At 44.4% G+C, this 23,240-nt stretch overlaps 2 long non-coding RNA genes across 2 annotated transcripts in view; both read left to right on the top strand.

The window, feature by feature from the left end:
* Nucleotides 1-6,736, top strand: part of LOC134957668 (uncharacterized) — a 77,345-nt gene extending 70,609 nt beyond the window's left edge. Inside the window, exons 2-3 of the long non-coding RNA XR_010186705.1 lie at nucleotides 5,233-5,284; nucleotides 6,225-6,736. This is a non-coding gene — a long non-coding RNA (uncharacterized LOC134957668). The remainder of the gene's footprint in view (nucleotides 1-5,232; nucleotides 5,285-6,224) is intronic.
* LOC134957669 (uncharacterized) overlaps nucleotides 1-23,240 on the top strand; it is a 137,937-nt gene that overhangs the window by 102,232 nt on the left and 12,465 nt on the right. The gene's annotated exons all lie outside the window — the stretch shown is intronic.

Below are 23,240 nucleotides of genomic sequence, written 5' to 3' on the forward strand. Positions count from 1 at the left end.
GCAGTTGTGCTGGATTATGATTCTGTCTCTTTTGAGTCACACTGACTTTGGCCACAAATGTGGTCTCATTGGAAAACACTTAATCAAAATTGCAATTTCCATTTCCACCTTTGCAGCTATGCTTTCACAAATCTGTTTGTGATGTTGAAGCTTGTTTCATATTCTGCTCTAGGCTTTCATTTAAATTTAGGATCAAGTACAGCAGCACCCTTGAAATTATACGGCAGCACCCGTGGACTTATACAGCATAGGCGGCATCCCTGGAGAATTGCACAGCAGACAGGCAACATCACCCCTGGATTTAAACAGCAGTGGGGCAGTACCCCATATAGGGCAGCACCCCTGGAAAGATGTGGCAAAGAAAAGACGTGCAAGATGGAATTGTCCTTGGGCCCTCCCACCCACCCTTATGTTGTATAAACAGGACATGTACTCTTTAACAAACCAATTCCTTCAGCAACAGGGTCTGCCACATGACTGTGGCTGAAATGATTGCTTTGTTTGGGCCAGCACCAAAAAAGAAGCAATTAATCACTCCTGGCACAAACTGGCTCTACAGAGGCAAGATGTTGCCCTCATCCTCAGATTCCCACCCCCCTGTAGTGTTTACATCCTCATCCTCACAGAGAAATAATATTAAAACAAACCACATTATTTAGGTGTCAGTGGACTGCTTATGTTATCACCCAAAGTTTCTGAACTTGACAATGACTTATGATGAATGTGCTGCAGGTAACGTATAAGGGAGGATGTTCCTAGGTGGGTAACGTCCTTACCCGTACTTATTATGGATTGACAAAGGCAACAGATGGCTTGACACCTGTTGTCTGGATTTGTGGAGAAATAATTCCACACCGAAGAGCTGGCTTTTTTGGTATTTTGCCCAGGCATGACAATGGGCTTTTCATCCCATGGCCAACAAGTGTCTCCACTGGTGCCTAATTCAAACAAACCACATCAACATCAGAATCCTCATCGTCAACTTCCTCCTCAGCGCCAGCTACACCAATATACTCCTTATCCTGGTGTACTTCTACAGTGACATCCTCAATCTCAATATCAGCAACCGGACTGGTGCTGCTCCTCCTAGCTCTTGCAGAGGGTGTGCAAATGGTGGTAGGAGCCTCCTCTTCCCATACAGTGTTGTGAAGGTCAGGCGTAGACATTGCAACTGTGGACAGTACCAGCACCCCTGTATTTTTACAACACAACACCCCTGTAATTTTACAGCATACAAGACAGGGCCAGTGTACATTTAGTTTCACTGCATCCCTGTATTTTACAGCATACAGGGCCAGTGTACTTTTATTTTAACAACAGCACCCTTGTATTTTTACAGTGTACAGGACCAGTGTACTTTTATTTTAATAACAGCACCCCTGTATTTTACAGCATACAGGGCAGTGTACTTTTATTTTAACAACAACACCCCTCTATTTTTACAGCATACAGGACCAGTGTACTTTTATTTTAACAGCAGCACCCCTGTATTTTTACAGCATACAGGACTAGTTTACTTTTATTTTAACAGCAGCACCCCTGTATTTACATCATACAGGACCAGCAGCACCCCTGTATTTTTACAGCATACAGGACCAGTGGGCATTTATTTTCACAGCAGCACCCCAGAATCTGTACAGCATACAAGACAGGGCCAGTGTACATTTATTTTCACTGCACCCAGAATTTTTACAGCTTACAAGACAGGGCCAGTGTACAATTATTTTCACTGCACCCAAGAATTTTTTACAGCATACAAGACAGGCCAGTGTACATTTCTTTTCACTGCACCCCAGAATTTTTACAGCATACAAGACAGGCCAGTGTACATTTATTTTCACTGCACCCCAGAATTTTTACAGCATACAAGACAGGGCCAGTGTACATTTATTTTCACTGCACCCCTGAATCTTTACAACCAGCAGCACCCCTGTATTTTCACTGCATACAGGAGGACATTGTCCCTTCCCCCTGTACAACACAGTGACAGCCAGGACAGCAACATGTACAGCTGTAGCACCCCTAACAGCACATGAAACACCAATGGCAGCCAGGGCTGCAACTCTAATAGCACAGGGACACCACAATGACAGGAACAGTACCCCTACAGAGCATACACTAACCCCACCTGACGCCACCACCAACAGAGAGACTGAAGTCTGTCTACCTCACTCTCCAAGTCCAGAGTGAAAATGGCGGTGATGCGCGGCTTTTTATATGGAATCCAAAACCCGCAAGAATCCGACAGCGGGATGATGATGTTTTGTCTCGTTATGGTTTCCGAGTCTGGCATGAAGTCCCAAGCCAGACTCGGATTCTGGCTCGTAACGTGATGTTCGGGGGGGTTCGGTTCTCTGAGAACCGAACCCGCTCATCTCTAGCTTTTTCTGCATTATATATACATACATACATATATACATACATACACACTGTGTTTAACATAAGGCATGAATGTCTAATACACTTATTGTAACAAGTGGTGTTACACACACACACACTCACACACACACGAATGACATGATGGCGATGCATTAGACAACTTAGGATATTGCTTTAGCCCAGTGAGCACTGAAGTTTTCATATTTTTATTGTTTACAAGTAGAAGTAGGAAGTAGGAACATCACCCAAATCAGTATGTTGCTTAGATACCGAAAGGCTATTAATTCAGCTCTGGCTGCAGCTACATTGTGAAGAAGCGCCTAAGGTTTATAAAGCCCCCTTCCCACACTTACCATAATGACCAGGCTGGCCACCTCCACTACGTCCACTGTTTTTCACCTTCTGCACATCACTTTCCACTAAGACAGGAAGGGAACACAATAGCATGAATGTTTATTACATCTGGTATCATTCCTTAAAAGTACACTCCTTCACTACAACAGTCAGATCCCTGCTGAAGGCAATGAGCCAGGCAGGAACACTATACTGTGGGAGCATGCCAAGCTGACATGCCTCTAATCTGAAGAGGCCTGAAAGAAACATAGGAGTAGAGTTACTGATTCTCCCACATTCATCTTTCTACTGCTTCAATTCCAAGTGTGACTTAGGGGTCTATTTACTTTGGAAAGAAATAAAGTGGACATGTATAAATTTCCTGCCAACCAGCTCCTGTCATGTTACAGGCTGTATTTGAAAAAGATAAATAGGAGCTGGTTGGTTGGTACTATGGGGGTAATTCACATCTGATCGCTGCTGTGCATTTTCGCACAGCTGGCGATCAGATCTGAACTGCGCATGTGTATGCACCGCAATGCGCAGGCGCGATGGATGGCTGCAAAGGGGATCACTGATCAGCGAAGGGATTTGTGCAAAGGATCCATTCGCACGGGCGTTCACAAGGAGATTGACAGGAAGAGGGCATTTGTGGGTATCAACTGACCGTTTTCAAGGTGTCTGTAAAAACGCAGGCATACCCAAGCATTTTCAGGGAGGATGTCTGACGTCAAACCCGGGCCCGAACAGGCTGAAGTGATCGCAGCAGCTGAGTAAGTCCTGGGCTGCGTAGAGACTGCACAAAATCAATTTGTGCAGCTCTGCTACACATGTGTTCGCACACTTGCACAACATAAATACACTCACCCTGTAGGCAGCAACCATCTTATTGCAATCGATACCTAGCAATCGGATCTGAATTACCCCCTATTACCTTTTTCACATCGCAAACCTGGGTCAGAGCTGGAAGCTGAACATGGCTCTGACCCAGGTAAGAGACGTTCACATCGCAATATTGACCTGGGTTATTACCGAGTTATTGCCACGTTGGTGGCTTTTTGCTCAACCCGGGTCACCCATGTTAAAACCAGTGTGATGTCATTCTAAGAGGACTTGATTGGTTCCAAGTTTTCTACAAGAAAGGGAGGGGGCTGGGGAATGCTCACAGTGCAGCAATCATGGCCGACAGAGCACATGTCCCAGCACAGAGCACGGAATTCATGATTGTCTCAGCTGTACTGCTGCTAGATTCAGGCTGTGAGAGGTTATTACAGCTTCTCACTGTCTGTAGCTTCTTCTGCAGCTATTTAACAAGACGGAGGAGGTTGAATTTTTATGGTTGAAAGGGATAATTCGCGGAGACAATATCTGCGTAGGAGAGCTCTCATAACAGCATTGATATCGACTATCCTGAACCTCCACCTCTCTTCTGACCGAAGATTGTGGTCCAGAGAACGGCAGCATGGAAAAGCCTGTGTATATGGATTTAAGCAGCTCTTTATGGAATTAGTATATTGTAAATAGGAAACAAAGCGCTAGGTTAAACAATGCTGAAATAAGAAAGAGGAAAGGGTTAGACAAGAATTAAAGAAAAAAAAAAAATTAGAAAAAGAGAGAAAAAGGAAAGAAAAGAAAAAGATTAAAAATAAAAAATGTTTAAGCTCTTTTGTGATAAAATGCAGCTTCTTCCGGTAGGTAATGGAGTCCTTATTAAGCCTTGCACCACCTCTAGATGCTAAGCTATCCCTATGTTCTAACCTTATGCTCCGGTATTCTGTGGCCGGAGCTCGTTGTCACGGAGTGCTTCTTTCTGCATTGCTGTGTGCGGCTGGTCTCCTCGTGGCTTCACGTGCCGGCGTCTTCACTTGCTTCCGGATTTAGCGTCTGTTAGCATTCCAACGCGTTTCGTGCATGCACACTCAAGAGCCGACAAGTTCAGTTGTTTTCTGCAGAGCTACCTCTCCTCTTAATTCTCTTAATTTTCAGGATATCCTGTGGAAGTCACACTTCAGGATGTCACGGCAGACCTTCCACTATCTTCTCTTGGATCTATTGACCCCAACACTTGCTAGGCAAACCACAAACTTCCGTACACCCATAGAGCCAAGTAGCAGGCTAGGGATAGCATTGTGGTGGCACGCCACTCCTGGTGAATATCGCACCCTGTCATGCCTATTTGGTGTGGGCATATCAACAGTGTGCAACATCGTTTATGAAGTCACATGGGCACTGGCGCAAACTCTATACCATCAATTTATTTGTCTACCCCAAGGTCAGCACTTACAGGACACCATAAATGGTTTCAAGACCCATGGATATCCTCAATGCACAGGTGCAATTGATGGTACCCACATTCCTATCATAGCCCCTCATAATAACCATGCTGATTATTACAACCGAAAAGGGTGGCACTCCATAGTTTTACAGGCTGTGGTGGATCATAAATATTGGTAAGAATGTTCTGTCCTCTTTTTACAAAATTTATATTTCTACATTTACTAATTATTATTTTTTTCCTAGCTTCGTAGATGTATTTATCGGTTGGCCTGGACGGGCACATGATGCTCGGGAGGTAAGTAAATTTTCACTTTTTAACTATGTTATTATAGCAGGCCCTGTTTTAGAAACATAGAAACATAGAATTTGTCGGCAGATAAGAACCACTTGGCCCATCTAGTCTGCCCCCTTTTTTTTATATATTATTTTTATCTCTAACCTTATTTGATCCTTATTTCTTTATAAGGATATCCTTATGTCTATCCCATGCATGTTTAAATTGCTCTACTGTCTTAGCCTCTACCACCTCTGATGGGAGGCTATTCCACTTGTCCACTACCCTTTCTGTGAAATAATTTTTCTGCAAATTTCCCCTGAACCTCCCCCCCTCCAGTCTCAGTGCATGTCCTCGTGTCCTATTGCTTCTCTTCATTTGGAGAATGTTTCCCTCCTGGACTTTGTTAAAACCCTTGATATATTTGAAAGTTTCTATCATGTCCCCCCTTTCCCTTCTCTGCTCCAAACTATACATATTGAGATTTCTTAGTCTTTCTGGGTATGTTTTGTGATGTAGGCCATGCACCATTTTAGTTGCCCTCCTTTGTACAGTTTCTAATGTATTAATATCCTTTTGAAGATATGGCCTCCAGAACTGAATACAGTATTCTAGATGAGGCCGTACCAATGACCTATACAGTGGCATTATTACTTCTTTCTTTCTGCTGCTGATTCCTCTCCCAATGCATCCAAGCATCTGACTAGCCTTCCTCATTGCCTTGTTACATTGCTTACCTGCCTTTAAGTCATCTAAGTTTTCATGCATATATATGTCGTCCTTAACATTGAAACAGAAGGTAATGTTTCCGAAAGAACGTGATTCCATCATTGCACCCAAATATTCCATCTTACCCGCAAACACCAACACTCCATCTGTGGCCACCAGTGCCCCTCACGGAGGAATCTCCTTCTATTCTTAATGTATTTTTTTTTACTCCTTGTGTTGAACTCTAAAACAGTTGATGGAGTGGAAGTACCGGTCCATATAATTGGTGATGCAGCTTACCCTTTGAGAAGATGGTTGATGAAGGGGTTCACGCAACATATTCAGCTGACCCAAAACCAGATAAGATATACTCACACCCTAAGCTCCGCCAGAATGGTTGTAGAAAACGCATTCAGCAGGTTCAAAGGTCGTTGGTGTTGTCTTTGAAAAGGAACGATGTGGACCTTTTGATTATGCCTAACATTGTGGCAGCATGCTGTATACGGCATAATCTGTGCGAGTTTAGGAGGGATGAATTCCTACCGGAGTGGACAGTAAAGGACTCTGAATGTGTTTATCCTGCACTTGATCCAGAGTCATATTTGGGTGACCATGCAGCCAGTGCGGAACAAATTAGGGCTGCAATAATGGCCAACTTTTCATTTTTGTTGGTTTAAATGTTTTTTAGTTTGTTATAGTTTTACAAAAATGTTCATTGCCATTCAACTACTGTGTTATACTTTGTTGTTTGTTGAAAAATTTAATTTTAGAAGGTTTACAAAACAGGTGTGACACCTTTCTTTTTCATTTATTCAAAACAAGCTCTGTAAATACCATATAACAATACTATGTTAATGTATACCATATTATTAATGCTTTATGTTTTTTAAAAATATAATAACAACAAGTCAGCAAATACTCAGGTAATATAAATAAAAACCTTTGAGATTAAGGTAAATTTTGATACACCGGTGCATTAGGATCTACCGGCCTCTGTGTAGGGTGTGGTTGGGGATGACTATACTCATACGGTGCTGGGTACACCGGTGCATTAGGATCTATCGGCCTCCGTGAAGGGGGTACTCAGTGTAGGGGGTGGCTGGGGATGAGTATACTCATATAGTGCTGGGTAAGGTGCAGGATTAAAATGGGGATATGAGTGACTGTATTGGGGAGGACATATTATGTGGGTGTCCTAAGCGTTGAATTTGGCTACCAAATAGAGTCATGAGAAACTCCTGGTTCTCCCTCTGTCGCTCATGAGCATCTCTGTTATTTTCTGCCTGCGTGTCTCTAATATGGTCTAAAATATTGTTCTGCATGGCTTGTTCCGCTGCCAGGAAACGTTCCATGCGAGCATCTTCCCTGACTGCCATGGCTGCGTCCATTTGTTCAAGCTTATCCAGCAGAACAGTTGTCATGACTTTGTTAGGCCTCCTCCTGCGTGGCGGTACAGTATATACTGTGGGTGCAAGAGATCAAAAATGTCTTTACAAATGTGATTTGCAGTGAGGATATAGGAAACAGCAGTGATGATAGCAAGCGTGTCTGTGGTCTCCTCCCACCTAAACACTGCAAACCTTGTGATATTGTTTCTTGAGTGCCTTCAACCTATTGACCACCTATTGTTGCATTTTACTGATGTTGCGATATGTTATCGTATCCCTGACTGTACCTGTTATCTGCCTACATATTTCTTCATCACCCCTGATCCACACAACTCCCTGACTTCCTCATCACTCCATTTTGCCATGGCTAATGATGTCCATAGGAGTAAAAGAACTAGGTCCAAAGGAGTGCAGCATTGGTACAAAGGAGTGCAGAGAACTGTGCTGATTGCTTTCCAAACTTGTGCTCACAGTGCAGTACAGTAAAGAGACCTCAGCTGACTGGAAACAGCCAATCAGCACTATTTCTACAGAGGCGGGTCGAATATCCCAGGACTGTCGTTTTTTACTGCACAATAATCCGGGTCCGACACATGTTTAACCCTTCTTTTAACCCGGGTTGAAATACAGGGGTGGACGTCCCAGGATATTCAGTTTGGCGCTTTCACACCACACCTTGACCCGGGTCGACTCGGCAACAACCCGGTAAAAAGCTGGGTTATTTTGGCTATGTGAAAGGGGTATATATCTCTGTACACTTTATCTCTCACCAAGGCTTAGTAAATAGACCCCTAAGCACTATATCATGCTAATCACTCATATCTGGACAGCTACTGTCAACTGATCATTTAGGATTTTTCCATATGGAATATCCTAGAACCCTCCATGTTTCAGCAACTTACCATACTAACACTTCACTACATTTTTTTAATTATTTTAAATTCTTGGGGTGATATCCAATCACCCCTGGTACATTATTGTGGTTAATGATATCACCCGGTGCTATCCTATTAGCCCTGATAAGCCGGCACGAGCTCTGGCTTATCACGGTGCAGGCTCCTGACAGCTCCCGATGCAGACAGGGTAGTGCTGCACCTCTGGCTCACATTTTTCCAGAGATCTGCTCATGTGTATTAGAGTCTGTGCCCTAATGCTCACTAGTCTATTTACTAAGCCATGGATGGAGATAAAGTCAACGGAGATAAAGTACCATCCAATCAGCTCCTAACTGTCACTTTCCAAACACAGCCTGTGGCATGGCAGTTAGGAGCTGATTGGTTGGTACTTTATCTCCGGCAACTTCATCTTCAGCCAAGGCTTAGTAAATAGACCCCAGACTCTACAGCGCTGCCAGCTTGAGTGGCCACCTCCTCTCTTAAAACGCCCCTGGAACTGAGCTTACACTGTGCCTGATACAGATGCGGACGCAACTGCCATTGCAGCTGCAATATCTCACAGATTGCTAAAATATGTGTAACCCCTCACTCTTTCTTGCTAAGCAGGGGATCAATGCTATTGTGCCTCCATCCAAGCTCCCCAATATTCTCTTTGTGAATAGCCTTGCTTGGGTAAGCTTGGACAACCCCGTTACACTTACAAAAGAGTTGAGGACGATGATGTGCACTTATTTAAACATCTAGATGAAAATATACCTGTCATTATACCACATTCCCAGTTCCACTTAGTATCCAGCTTCTGTCCTTTATCTTCAGGTCAACAATGATTTCACACCAGTTAAACTGTACTTTAATGTAAATGACATCATGTAATGTGCTACCAGAATTACTGATTCTGTTCTGCCCCACAATATACTCAAATTTATTTAAATTCAGAACCTGAAAAAATTAAAGCAATTCAATACATATTCTTTTCTTGCATGTAAATACAAAAAAATAGTATTGTATCAAAAATCAAGTAAATACTATATATAGTGCCCGGGCTGCTATAAATATTTATATTGCAGTGTGATACTGTACTATATATGCACTTAGTACCTTCTATTAGTGAATATAGTGAATATAGATTATGCAAATAGTTCCACTGTTGCTGATGTGACAGGAGTACTAGCCTTGGTAGCAGAGTACTCAGCATTAGCTGCTAAGCTTGCTGGCTGTACACCTATACAATCGTCAGCCTGTTCTTATGTTTTCGAGTCCTTCATTCAATATCGGAAGATTATGTACTCACGTTCGATCATGTTTTGTTGAAAGAAAACCTGTCGAATCGGAGGAACACTTCTGTGCAGTTTAATTTTCATCCGAATCGACAGGGCCCGGTGCGGCCGAAAAGTGCTGTATGTATGCAGTCGACTGTTCTTGCATCTGTCCTTCTTTTATTTATATAATATTTAGTTAGAATTCCAATTACAAATAACAATTGGTATCATTTGTAGATTTTCTGAATAATTTCTATTCTAAATGTCAACTATCTAAAAAGCTAGACATATAGTATAACAAGAGCTATAGCTCAACAGTTTAGAGCCACATCACATTAAACTACAAGACTTGCAGAATCCGGCACTTTTTTTTTAAAGGGGCAATCACTTACAAGGCATGGTTTTGCCTTGTAAGTGATTGCCCCTTTACAAAAAAAAGTCAGAGTTCAGTCGGCATCCCACACTTAGGGTTCAAGGACCACCTCTTGGTCTGAACATCAACTACCTTCGACCATCAGTCAGTGGTTCTGTATTTAGCAGCCGGCTGGAGATCACAAATAAAGAGGCAACACACAGGGGATATGTCAAGCTCAGCAGGTCATTTCTGATTAAATGAACAAAGGAATAAGGCATGGCAGTGTATTAGCCAATCAAAATACACTGTGTGCAAAGATAAACAATTCTTTAATTAAACCAATTATAGCATTCCTGAACAGATATTTTATCACTTCTTGCTCATTAATTTAATGAGAATGACTCCTTTTTATCGCCATCTGGACATTAATCTTGAAAGCCTTCTTTCCATTGTCACCTGGACATTCTAAAACATACTCTTTTATTGTTCTTATCACGCAATTAAAGTTTTATCTTAGCCTGGGAATTAAACCAAATGTCTTTGGAACTACAGCTGGGGAAATCATATTTCTCTTAAAAATAAGTTTCTCACAGAATATCTTTGTAATTCATTTAAGGAAATTACATATATTAGCTGGCTATGTTCATTGATTATAGCAATGAACTTTCTAATTAATACCACATTATGAAACATAGAATCACTTAACTGCTTATTAGGTTGAAGCTTGTTATATAGTATTATACATATTTTAGCTATTAATACAAAGCTTACTACTTATTATAAAGATAATTTCATATTTATAATTGTTCTAATTTCTTCAAAACTCTTGAATGTCTTTTTCTGGGAATCTTGACAAAAAATACTAACTAGCAACTACAAATCTGCAGGTGTGAATTCCTTAGCCTAACAAGCTACCATATACATGTAGGGAGTTTCTGCCCTGTAAGATTATATTTTTAACAAGCTACTGCTTCTTATCATATAATAAACATATTGCTGGCTACAAATATATTTCTAACTGTTAATTGAAATCATAGTGCTTATGAATCAGAAAGACAAAACCTTATACAAAATGGAGTCTTTATGGTTAACTTATTTTAGCCCCATCTCGCAGAGCCACCGAACTTGGGCTGCATTACATCCCGTACTTCATTTTGAGCCTCTCACTGCACAGTCTTTTATTTATTTTATTTTTATTATTATAATTAACATGTCAAGTATATAAAATGCAGGACATTTAGCAAGAGCTATAGCTCAACAAGTCTGGCTTCTGCTCAGTGACAGGAGCCAGGTGCTGCACTGTAACATTATGTGCAGCGCCCAGCTCCTGTCACAGTGTAGGAGCTGGCACTGCAGGTACAGAAGTCACCGGGGGCAGCCTGCATCACTCAGACCACCATAGTGATGAAAATGGGGGGTCCAGGTAGCTAGGCCATGCCCCTACCTGCAAGGCCACACTCCTTTTCAGTGGCAGGCACACCTTCACCATGCAAAATCCCGCATGCAACAAATATCTCTGAATTTCTATTACCATATAGTTTTTCAAGTATTATTGCAAATATTAATTAGGGGTAATTCAGATCTGATCGCTAGGTATCGGTTTTTGTAGTCCTGCGATCAGATAGTCGATGTGGGTCGGAGCTGTGTTCAAATATCGGCTCTGACCCGGGTTTGCGATGTGAATGAGCAGCTTCCACTGTGTTTGTGTACCCAGTGTTAGTCTGACCTGTTTTAAACTCTGCGCTTCATTTGACATGCAGAGAGCTCTCATGCTGCAAGGGAGATTGCAAAGGATAATTTATGCACGCCCATGAAACAGTGTTTCAATGGTCCCGATAGGCCTATATTCATCTGAGCAACCTCCATTACCTCCCCCAAATGCTGGCTACCTGTCACTCACTTAGCGAGTGATTCCTCTGTGCGAGCATCATCGCACAGCAATCACTGCATCTGTGGCTTTGGCGCATGCGCAATGGATAACAACCACTCCACTTGCATACTGTAAATATCCGCCTCTGTGACCACATCTGAATCAGGCCCACTGTATTCATGCAGTACGAGAGAGATTTCATAATCCTTGACTGATTCACAGTCCACCACTGCTATCAATCACAATATTTGGAACAGCATTCAGGGGTCTATTTATGAAGCAGCGAAAAGTGTGGACTGCAGTCTGTCAGGTATACTGTATGTATTAACTGAGCTGTATGGGGGGTCAGTGGCGCAGAGAGGAAGGGAGAGCGGGTACAAATGACCCAGGCCTGAGCTGCTGGAGGGGCCCAGGGAAGGGGGCAGGTCCGTTAACCCCCCTCACCACCACCTCAAGGTTACCTGTACTGGGGCTGGCCAACAGCGGCGCCATCTTCCTGGTGATATCTTTGGGAAGATGATGCCGCACATAGAAAGCAAAGACTCTGCCACTTTACCAGAGTCTTTGTTGTCTAGTGGCCAGCGTCATCTTCCCAAATATCACTGGGAAGAAGGCGCTGGCCAGGGAGAAGGGGCCCGCTTCCAGAACACGTAATGTAGGACATGAGTGCCCTCCCCCCTGCACCCCTATGTCAAGACAGCACCACATGTTCAAATGGTGTCCCCCTTGTGGAGAACGCTGCCCCACAATTATTTTAATATTCACATATTTTTATACTAAAGGGAATAGTAACGCCCACTTAATAAGCCACACCCCAGGCCTTTACCAGGGTCCAGCGTGGCTCTCAATAGCCCTTGGAGGGTACAGGGGATACATATGATATCCCGGCAAATAGGATGCCGGCTGTCACTATACAAATAGTGGCATTCCATCTGCCAGAATCCCAACAGCTCCCCTACTGAATATAACCAGCCCTGGGCTCTTTGAGACGGTCCTGGTTGTTAAGATACCGGGGGGGGGGGGGGGGAATTGCGCAGGGTTCCCTGTGATTTAAAAACCAGAACCGGGCTCTTGGCCCAGTCCTGGTTCCAAAAATATTGGTGAAAAAGGACGTAGGGGTCCTCCGTATTTTTTAAAATAGCACTTGGCTCCACTAATCAAGGAGATGAAGCCACAGCTGGGGGACACATTTATATAGGTCCCTGTGGACATAGCATTATATACTCAACTAGTCACCTCTGGCCTGGGTTCCCTGGGGGAGTGGGGATTATCCCCCCCCCCCCCCCCCATTGTGTCACGTCTGGCAGTGTTTTACTAAACACCCCCGTAAAACACTGCCCAACAATACAAATTACAACGACATCAGGGAATTCAAGTTGAAAAAAACATGGTACTTTAGTAAATTACCGTGTTTTTTTTTTTCAAAAAGTTGCAATCTCAATCAGCCAATGTCAGCTGAGATTAATCTCTGCTGAAATCAGCTCAAATTCAATTGTTAGTAAATTTACCCATTATACCTCTTTTATACCGCAAGCTTGTAACACGGGTTATTGCACATGAGCGTGCATAACCCGTGTTGCTGTGAGGTGTAAAAGGGCCCAGTTGGAATAATCCGGGTCGAGCGACCTGGTATTCCATCTCGGGTAACTTTCAGGGTTGAAGATGGGTTCAATCCGGCAAGCTGTGCTGTGTAAACAGGAAGCCTGGTCGATGCGACCCGACTATCGTTCACAGTGTATGTTTGGGCAGTCCTTGGAGATCATGTGATATCCAAGCACCGCCCCTATGCGTCACCAGTGATGTTACCAACCCAGCAATATGCCGGGTTGGAGACAGTGGCTGCAAGGGGCCAGAGGCGGGTCGCAGCCTGGAAACAACCGTGTCAGGCTCCTGGCTGCGACCCGCCTTATTTAGTGTAAAAGCGGTATTAGTTGGAAAGAAAGTGGCTGTTTTATTGGAAAGCTGCGGAAGCCTGATTTACTACTTTATACTAATGTAAGTATCAATAGAGGTAATGCAATGATCTGTGCGGCTTCAAGTGGTGAGCTGCTCCGCCCACTATATTTTCGCCCGCAGCCGCATGCATCATAATTAGATCGGCACTTACTATGTGCAAGAGAACCATCTGAAACAGGCTTCCCTTCCCTGTACGCTGGACTATAGCTTTTGCCCTTCTGCTCCACGGGAGGTTTCTGTCCTTCATGAGCTTGACTTAGGACACCTGCGTTAAGGTTTGACAGGTGTACCGCCCCAGTCCAACTTCCCAACTGCCACTGTCTCCGAGCATGGAACTCTAGCTACAATCCCACAACACTATCATGTCACTCCCACAATACAGAACAGCGCTTTGTGATCACAAGGAATGCACAGGGATTATGGCAAACATCAGGTGCTTCCCGCAATGTTTTTGTAATTACACAGTCAATGCCTACTTAATAAAGGGTGAGGCAAAAAAAACTCCCAGTTTTTAAAGGTTGACAAAAAAGATATTGTAAATGCTATTAAAAATGTTAGTACATAGGGGCTAATTCAGGTTGGATCGCAAATCGCGATACAACCGGAATTTTTACGATAATCCTGCTCATGCACCCACATTTTTCTTGGGGGGGGGGGGGGGCGCAGAAAATGCAACCGCCTCTGCCTTTCAATCAGGCAGAGGTGGTTGCAGGGCGGGGGGGGGGGCGGGCAACGTTCCGTTTCCAGGAAGGATGGTGCGGCGAGAACGGGAGGCAGAGGCAGCCAAACGAGGGAGTGTCGGGGGCATGATCACGGCGGCTGCGTGACGTCACATGCAGCCGCCGAGATCAAGAACATGGCAGCGGGACTTCTGCAGGAGCTGGCAGGAGCCATTCTTTGTTTCTGCTAACAAGCAGAAATTGTGATGCCTTCGCAATTTTTTCTGCTTGTCCAACGGATTGCAAATTATACTAATTAGCAGAATTTGCAATCCTTACTGAATTAGGCCCATAATCTAAAAATTCACAGAATACAGTTTTTGCTCATTTGGTTTCGAATATGATATTGTCCAGATTTTGGGCTTCATTCATGATACACATTTGTAACCACTTTCTGAAGTTACGCATCACTCAGTGGGTCATTTCCAACGTTATCATTGCAGTTTCTTGATGAAGCTCACTTTCATTTGTCTGGTTACGCTAAAAAGCTTTCATTATTGGGCGCAAAACAATCCTTAACAGCTCCATGAACAGACTCTACACAGCCAACGTTGCCATCTGACAGCTGAGTTCTACAAACATCGACCAAGAATTGTTAATAAACTGAAAGTTGCTACACACCAAGGAATGACGATATCATATTCAGAACCAATTGAAAATAAACAGTTTTCCTGCACTTTTAGATTATGTACTCAAATTTTGAATAGCATTTACCAAGCCTAGTTTGTGAACCTTTAAAATCTGGGAGTTTATGGGGGGGGGGGGGGGGGGGGATTGCCTTGCCCTGTATTAATTACAAGCAATGGGCATGATTCAGAGATGGACGGAAATGGAAGTGCAGGTGAGATAGCAAGGCCCATTCTGTTCTTGCACAGCCGCAGATTCCTGATAATCGGGACTCTGCCTGCGTAAACAGGTTCAAATCAGGCCCAATGTCCAGGCAAAGATAGACTGTTATGTATAGGACACTCCATAAAGTACTATTTCGTTTACAGATTGACTACTGTAACTTTATAATTTATTAACACCACTGTTGAGATACATCTTGTGGCTGAAATCAGGAATATATATTACTGTATTTATCCTAATGCATATACTACTATTTTCTGTTACATTGTATCCTTATTTTCTGTTACAAAGGCCGGGATGTAATGGGGGCCGATAAAGTAAAAATGTCCGATGTTTGCGGCTATAGCTGCAAGCATCAGGCATTTTGTAAAGTCGGCTAATGTATTAGCAGGATACTAGCTGTCAACAGTAGTGCAATAATGGAGATGTCATCATTAAATGTCCCAGTGTGCAATAAAGGACCAAGGACCTTATTCAGTAAAGATTGCAATTTCTGCTAAAAAGCAGTTGCTGCGATCAAATAGTGGCCACCCAGAAATAGAGAAAAATGCCCATTGCAGAAATTGGGAATTCATCGCAATATTTGGGCTGATCACAAAACTATATGCAATTCCCGGAACATCAAAGATTTTTCCTATATGCGCCAGGCAAGGTCATCCACAATACTTGCGAAACAAGAGGCTGGAAGTGGTCATCGCTGATGTCAGATGCCCTCCTGTAAAACACCTGGGCACTCTTGCATTTTTTTTAAGCCACACCCAGAAAACGGCAGGTTTCCGCCCAGAAATGCCGGCTTCCTGTCAGTCAAACAGGACTGCATAGCGTAATGATCTGTACACAATTTTTGCTCACGCGTGCGCAATGCGAATGCTGCGCATGCACAGTCGTTCGATAATCGAACAGATTGCAATTTGCAAATTTTGCAATCCTTACTGAATGAGGTCCTAAATTACCAAAACTGGCCTGGGAAATTCCCTGAAAGACTGTTCTTAAAGTAAGATACCTTACAGTGACATTCAGCTTTCCATTATGTCTGAACTAGTGCAGCCCTCCCACACAGTTACAGTTCCTCATAATAAGGCTGTTTCTAAAGTAAGTAATATGGTGCTGACTAGAGATGAGCGGGTTCGTTTCCTCGGGATCCAACCCCCCCCCCCCCCGAACTTCACCCATTTTACACGGTTCCGAGGCAGCCTCGGATCTTCCCGCCTTGCTCGGTTAACCAGAACGCGCCCGAACTTCATCATCCCGCTGTCGGATTCTCGCGAGATTCGTATTCTATATAAGGAGCTGCGCGTCGCCACCATTTTCACTCGTGCATTGGATATTGAACGGAGAGGACGTGGTAGCGTTCTCTCCCTGAAAAGCTCCGTAATCTATGCTCAGTGTGCTGCAAATATCTGTGCTCAGTGTGCTGCAAATAATCTGTGCTCAGTGTGCTGAAAATATCTACGTTCTCTGCCTGAAAACGCTCCATATCTGTGCTCAGTGTGCTGCAAATATCTGATCAGTGAGCTGCATTGTGGGGACTGGGGACCACCAGTATAAGTATATACATGATGTGGCCATTCATTGGTACCTGGTGACAGAACGTATACTGGATTCCCTCACAATGTAACTTTATATCTGTCACCTATATACATGATGTGGTCATTCACTGGTACCTGGTGACAGAACGTATACTGGATTCCCCCACAATGTAACTTTATATCTGTCACCTATATACATGATGTGGTCATTCGCTGGTGCCTGGTGACAGAACGTATACTGGATTCCCTCACAATGTAACTTTATATCTGTCACCTATATACATGATGTGGTCATTCACTGGTACCTGGTGACAGAACGTATACTAGATTCCCCCACATTGTAACTTTATATCTGTCACCTATATACATGATGTGGTCATTCACTGGTACCTGGTGACAGAACATATACTGGATTCCCCCACAATGTAACTTTATATCTGTCTCCTATATACATGATGTGGTCATTCACTGGTACCTGGTGATAGAACGTAAACTGGATTCCCCCACAATGTAACTTTATATCTGTCACCTATATACATGATGTGGTCATTCACTGGTACCTGGTGACAGAACATATACTGGATTCCCCCACAATGTAACTTTATATCTGTCACCTATATACATGATGTGGTCATTCACTGGTACCTGGTGACAGAACGTATACAGGATTCCCTCACAATGTAACTTTATATCTGTCACCTATATACATGATGTGGTCATTCACTGGTACCTGGTGACAGAACATATACTGGATTCCCCCACAATGTAACTTTATATCTGTCACCTATATACATGATGTGGTCATTCACTGGTACCTGGTGACAGAACGTAAACTGGATTCCCCCACAATGTAACTTTATATCTGTCACCTATATATATACATGATGTGGTCATTCACTGGTACCTGGTGACAGAACGTATACAGGATTCCCCCACAATGTAACTTTATATCTGTCATCTATATAATAATTATAGTAGTACAGTACAGTAGGCCATTGCTGTATCTTGCAGCTCTGTGTTGTCACTGACCTAGGTTGGGGGTGTTGTGAACTCGGGGGTTCTCCCGATGGTAGGGGAGAGGAACCACAGTTGGGTCGGAACAGAGATGGCTTGATATAGGTATTCCTCATACAGGACTCTGACAGTAAAGCTTGGTGAAAATATGAAAGAACTTTATTGCAGGAAGGGAGCAACACAATATCACATAGCAGAGAAGGAACGTATGGAAGGAATGTCCAGACCTATAGGAGAACTTGTAAGCAATGTTAAAGATTCCAGGAAAAGAAGTACTTGTGAGTGTTGGTACAAGATAATGGTGACTGAAGAACTTGTGAGTGATGATTTTAAAAATACTGATGATTTGAAGAACTGGTGAACGGTGGTTAAAGACTCTGATGATTTGAAACACTTGTGAGCGGTGGTTGCTGATGATTTGTATGACTTGAGAGTGGTGACTAAAGATACTGATGATTTATAGAACTTGTGAGCGGTGGTTAAAGACACTGATGATTTGTATGACTTGAGAGCGGTGATTAAAGACACTGTAGAACTTGAGAACGGTGGTTAAAGACACTGATGATTTGTATGACTTGAGAGCGATGATTAAAGACACTTTAGAACTTGGGAGCGGTGGTTAAAGACACTGATGACTTGTAGAATTTGAGAACGGTCTTTAAAGACACAGATGACTTGTAGAACTTGAGAGCGGTGTTTAAAGACACAGATGACTTGTAGAACTTGAGAGCGGTGTTTAAAGACACAGATGACTTGTAGAACTTGAGAGCGGTGTTTAAAGACACAGATGACTTGTAGAACTTGAGAGCGGTGTTTAAAGACACTGAAGACTTGCAGAACTTGAGAGCGGCGTTTAGTTTGCAGCCCACGCTGACTCCAAGAAGCACTGGTGACTGGATTGCAGAGGAACACATCAGCCGCTGTATACGCTGGAACTGTGCAGCAACTGGCACCTGGAAGCGTCGGAGACACTAGGGTACGACTGCAGAGAGACTCGCCGGGAACAAGAGCACTGGCATCCACTTCAGGGGAAAAGGCGATACTCAGGCGCCGAGGCGCTGCCCGGCGTCTGCCTTTGAATCTCCCGCCTCCGCTGGATTGCCGGAACAGTCTGATGACGTCACCTGCTCCCCGCCCACGTGATGCCAGGTGTCATGGCGGCTCCCCTGCCCCAGGGAACCGCCAGGCGCCGGAGCCTGTGGACCATCGAAGGTGGAGGCCACAACACAGACCAGCAGGCACGCAGGGGTAAGCGCGGTGAACGCCGCCTATGGCGTGTGACAGTACCCCCTCCCCCAGGAGTGGCCCCCGGACACTTGCCAGGTTTTGTTGGATGTCTGGAATGGAAAATCCGCACCAGTCGGGGAGCCATAACTTCAGTAGCCTTGACCCAGCTCCTCTCCTCTGGGCCAAAACCTTTCCACTCCACCAAATACTGTAGATTCTTGTGAAGATAACGAGAGTTAAGAATAGCTTTGATTTCAAAGTCCGTTCCAGCTTCAGACTCTGCAGAGGTTGGCCTTGGGGACTTTGAATGGAACCGGTTTAAAATAAGGGGGCGAAGGAGAGAGACATGAAAGGAGTTTGGTATCCGGAGGTGGGAAGGCAATCCCAATTTGCAGACAACCGGGTTCAGGACTTGTAACACGGGGTAAGGACCAATAAACTTTGGGGCGAACTTCATAGTGGGCACCCTTAACCGGAGGTTGCGGGTGGAAAGCCATACCCTGTCACCAACCTTGTATTGGGGAGCTGCTCGTCGCTTCCTATCCGCAAAGAACTTATAGCGGCCAGAAACTCTCTTGAGATTAGCATGAACTCGACTCCAAATTTGGCTGAAGTGCCGAAGAGTAGAGGCTGCAGCAGGAACATCCTCCGGAGGACAAATGGGTAATTCAGGAACTTGAGGATGGAACCCATAATTAATGAAAAATGGGGACTCACCAGTCGAAGAGTGGTACAGATGATTATGGGCAAACTCGGCCCATGGCAACAGTTCCACCCAATTATCTTGCGAGGGAGAAAGATAAACACGGAGAAAAGTCTCTAAATCTTGATTTACGCGTTCAGCTTGCCCATTGGTTTGTGGATGGTAAGCGGATGAAAACTTGAGTTTTATTTGTAAGGCCGTACAGAGAGCTCTCCAGAATCTTGCAGTGAATTGTACCCCCTGGTCAGAGATGATTTCCTGAGGTAAGCCGTGCAGGCGGAAATGTTCTCGGATAAATAACAAAGCCAACTTGGGAGCTGATGGTAACCCGGTCAAAGGTACAAAATGTGCCATCTTAGAGAAACGGTCGATAATTACCCAGACAGTATTGTGACCCTTGGAGAGGGGCAATTCGGTGACAAAGTCCATAGAGATATGGGTCCATGGCCTCTGAGGAATGGACAGTGGATGCAACAACCCCGCAGGAGGCAAACGAAGAATTTTGTGCTGAGCACACTGAGGACATGAGTTGACATAATCTTGAATATCCTTCTTCATAGTGTCCCACCAGTAAGATCTTCGTAGAAACTCCCACATCTTTTGAACTCCAGGATGACCGGAAAACTTGGAAATATGAGCCCACTGCAACAACCTTGGTCGAAATTTAGCTGGCACAGACATTCTCCCAGGAGGAGGACCCAGAGCGGTGGGAGCCGCTGACATAGAAACTGGACTGAGAATCAAAGCCTTCTCAACGGAATTCTCCTCACCCGAAGCTGTTAAGGAACGGGATAAAGCATCAGCCTTGGTGTTAAAAGTCCCAGCCCGGTACTTAATAACAAACAAAAACCGAGAAAAGAAGAGCGCCCATCTAGCTTGATGGGGATTCAAGCACTGGGCCGTCTTGAGGTACAGCAAATTCTTATGATCAGTGAAAATTGTAATTAGGTGTTTAGCACCTTCCAAAAGATATCTCCATTCCTCCAAGGCAGATTTTATTGCCAAAAGCTCTTTGTCTCCAATGGTGTAATTCTGTTCCGCAGGAGAGAATTTGCGAGGATGGAAACCACATGGATGTAACTTCCCATCTGGAGCGTACTGCGAAAGCACGGCACCTATGCCTACCGTGGAAGCATCAACCTCCAAAAAGAATGGTTTTGAAAAATTTGGTTGTTGAAGTACTGGAGCGGACATAAAGGCTGCCTTTAACTGAGCGAACGCTGCTACAGCTTCGGAGGACCAATGACTTGGGTCAGAACCCTTCTTGGTTAGGGCAGTAATAGGTGCCACGATGGTAGAGAATCCCTTTATGAATTTCCGGTAGTAATTTGCAAAACCCAGAAATCGTTGTACCGCTTTCAAGGAAAGAGGCTGAGTCCAGTCCCGGATGGCAGTGAGTTTCTCTGGATCCATACGAAGCTCCGTGCCCGAAATGATGTAACCAAGAAATGAAATAGAAGGAACCTCAAAAGTACATTTGGAAATTTTACCATAAAGATGATTCTTTCGCAATCGACGAAGTGCCTCTTTGACCTGTATTCTGTGCTCTGTAAGATTTTTAGAAAATATCAGAATGTCATCCAAATATACCACTACACTTAGGTATAGCATATCCTGAAAGACTTCGTTAATGAATCCCTGGAAGACGGCAGGGGCATTGCTGAGGCCAAACGGCATTACCAGATACTCATAATGCCCGTCCCTGGTATTGAAGGCCGTCTTCCATTCGTCCCCCTGTCGGATACATATCAAATTATAAGCTCCCCTTAAATCAAGCTTGGTGAAAACTCGGGCTCCGCGAACTCTATCAAAAAGCTCCGTAATGAGCGGCAAAGGATACTTATTCTTAATGGTGACATCATTTAGACCACGATAGTCAATACATGGTCTCAGCCCTCCGTCCTTCTTCTTCACAAAAAAGAAACCCGCCCCCGCCGGGGAGGTAGAGGGGCGGATGAATCCTTTCTGCAAATTAGACTTGATATAGTCCGACATAGCTTGGGTCTCGGCAGTGATAAGGGATAAGTGCGACCCCGAGATGGAATTTTCCCCGGAATGAGCTCAATGGGGCAGTCCCAGGGTCTATGCGGTGGTAGCTGATTGGCTGCTTGCTCCGAGAACACGTCAGAAAACTCCCGATAGGCCTCCGGAATGAGCCCTTCATTTGACTTGGAAGATACACGAAGCGGATAGACAGGGGTGAGACAATTTGAATGACAAAAATAACTCCAAGATGTTATTTGTGTCGAACTCCAGTCGACGTGAGTGTTGTGAAGTTTAAGCCAAGGAAGGCCAAGAACCAGATCATGGGGCATCTCACGAATCACTAGGAACTCCAGGTGTTCTTGATGCAGAGCTCCCACTTGCAGTTTGATTGGTACTGTGCAACTTGAAATCAGACCGTTAGAAATTTGGGTACCATTGATAGCAGTCAAAGTAATAGGTCGTTCGACCGACCGTAGCTGAAAACCCAGATCCTGGGCACAGGAAAGGGAAATAAAATTCCCTGCAGCCCCTGAATCCAGCAGAGCCTTAACGGGTTTGGCTATTGACTCGGAGAACAGAGACACGGAGAGTAAACAGTCCACTGGCGGAGAAGGTTTAGAAGAAACCCCTAGCTCGACTCCTCCGGAACAAGCTAGGACTGCCCGTTTCCCGGGCGAGACTTGCAAAACTTGAGAAAGTTATCCGCGGCTCCACAGTAGAGGCAGAGTCTACCCTCACGACGACGCTGACGTTCTTCTGGGGACAGCCGAGATCGATTAATCTGCATAGGTTCATCAGGACTTGGAATAACCGTTTGCTTAGACGGAAGAGATCGGACACTTGATCGATCTGACCGACTACGTTCACCACCTCGTTCCTGCATGCGAAGATCCACCTTTACACAGAGTGAGATCAACTGTTCTAAAGAATCCGGCAAATCTCTAGTGACCAACTCGTCCTTTAGACGATCGGAGAGCCCGTTCCAAAAGGCAGCCCGAAGGGCATCATTATTACAGCGCAGTTCTGAGGCTATGGTCTGAAAATTAATCACATACTGTCCCACTAAACGAGAGCCTTGTCGGACACGAAGCAAGTCTGTAGAGGCAGCGGTCGTCCTGCCGGGCTCATCAAAGATCCTCCGGAATGACGTAATGAAATTGGTGTAACTAGAAACCAATGGATCAGATCGCTCCCATAACGGAGACACCCAATCCAACGCTGAACCCTCGAGCAAAGAAATAATGTATGCCACCTTGGACCGATCAGCAGGGAAGTTATGTGAAAGAAGTTCAAAATGTACCTCGCACTGATTGAGAAAACCACGGCAATTCTTTGGATTCCCATTATAGCGAGAAGGAGTAAGGAGCTGAAGGCGTGACCTGGTTCCAGAGGAGGATGGAATATAACTAGAGACAACCACTGAAGCGGGTACTGGAGCTGGGGCCGGTACTACTGAAGCCAGAAAAGTCTGAATTTGATCCAGCCGGCCAGATAATTCCTGGAGATAATGCATCACCT

This window comes from Pseudophryne corroboree, chromosome 9 (genome assembly GCF_028390025.1).
Source record: "Pseudophryne corroboree isolate aPseCor3 chromosome 9, aPseCor3.hap2, whole genome shotgun sequence".
Taxonomy (NCBI): domain Eukaryota; kingdom Metazoa; phylum Chordata; class Amphibia; order Anura; family Myobatrachidae; genus Pseudophryne; species Pseudophryne corroboree.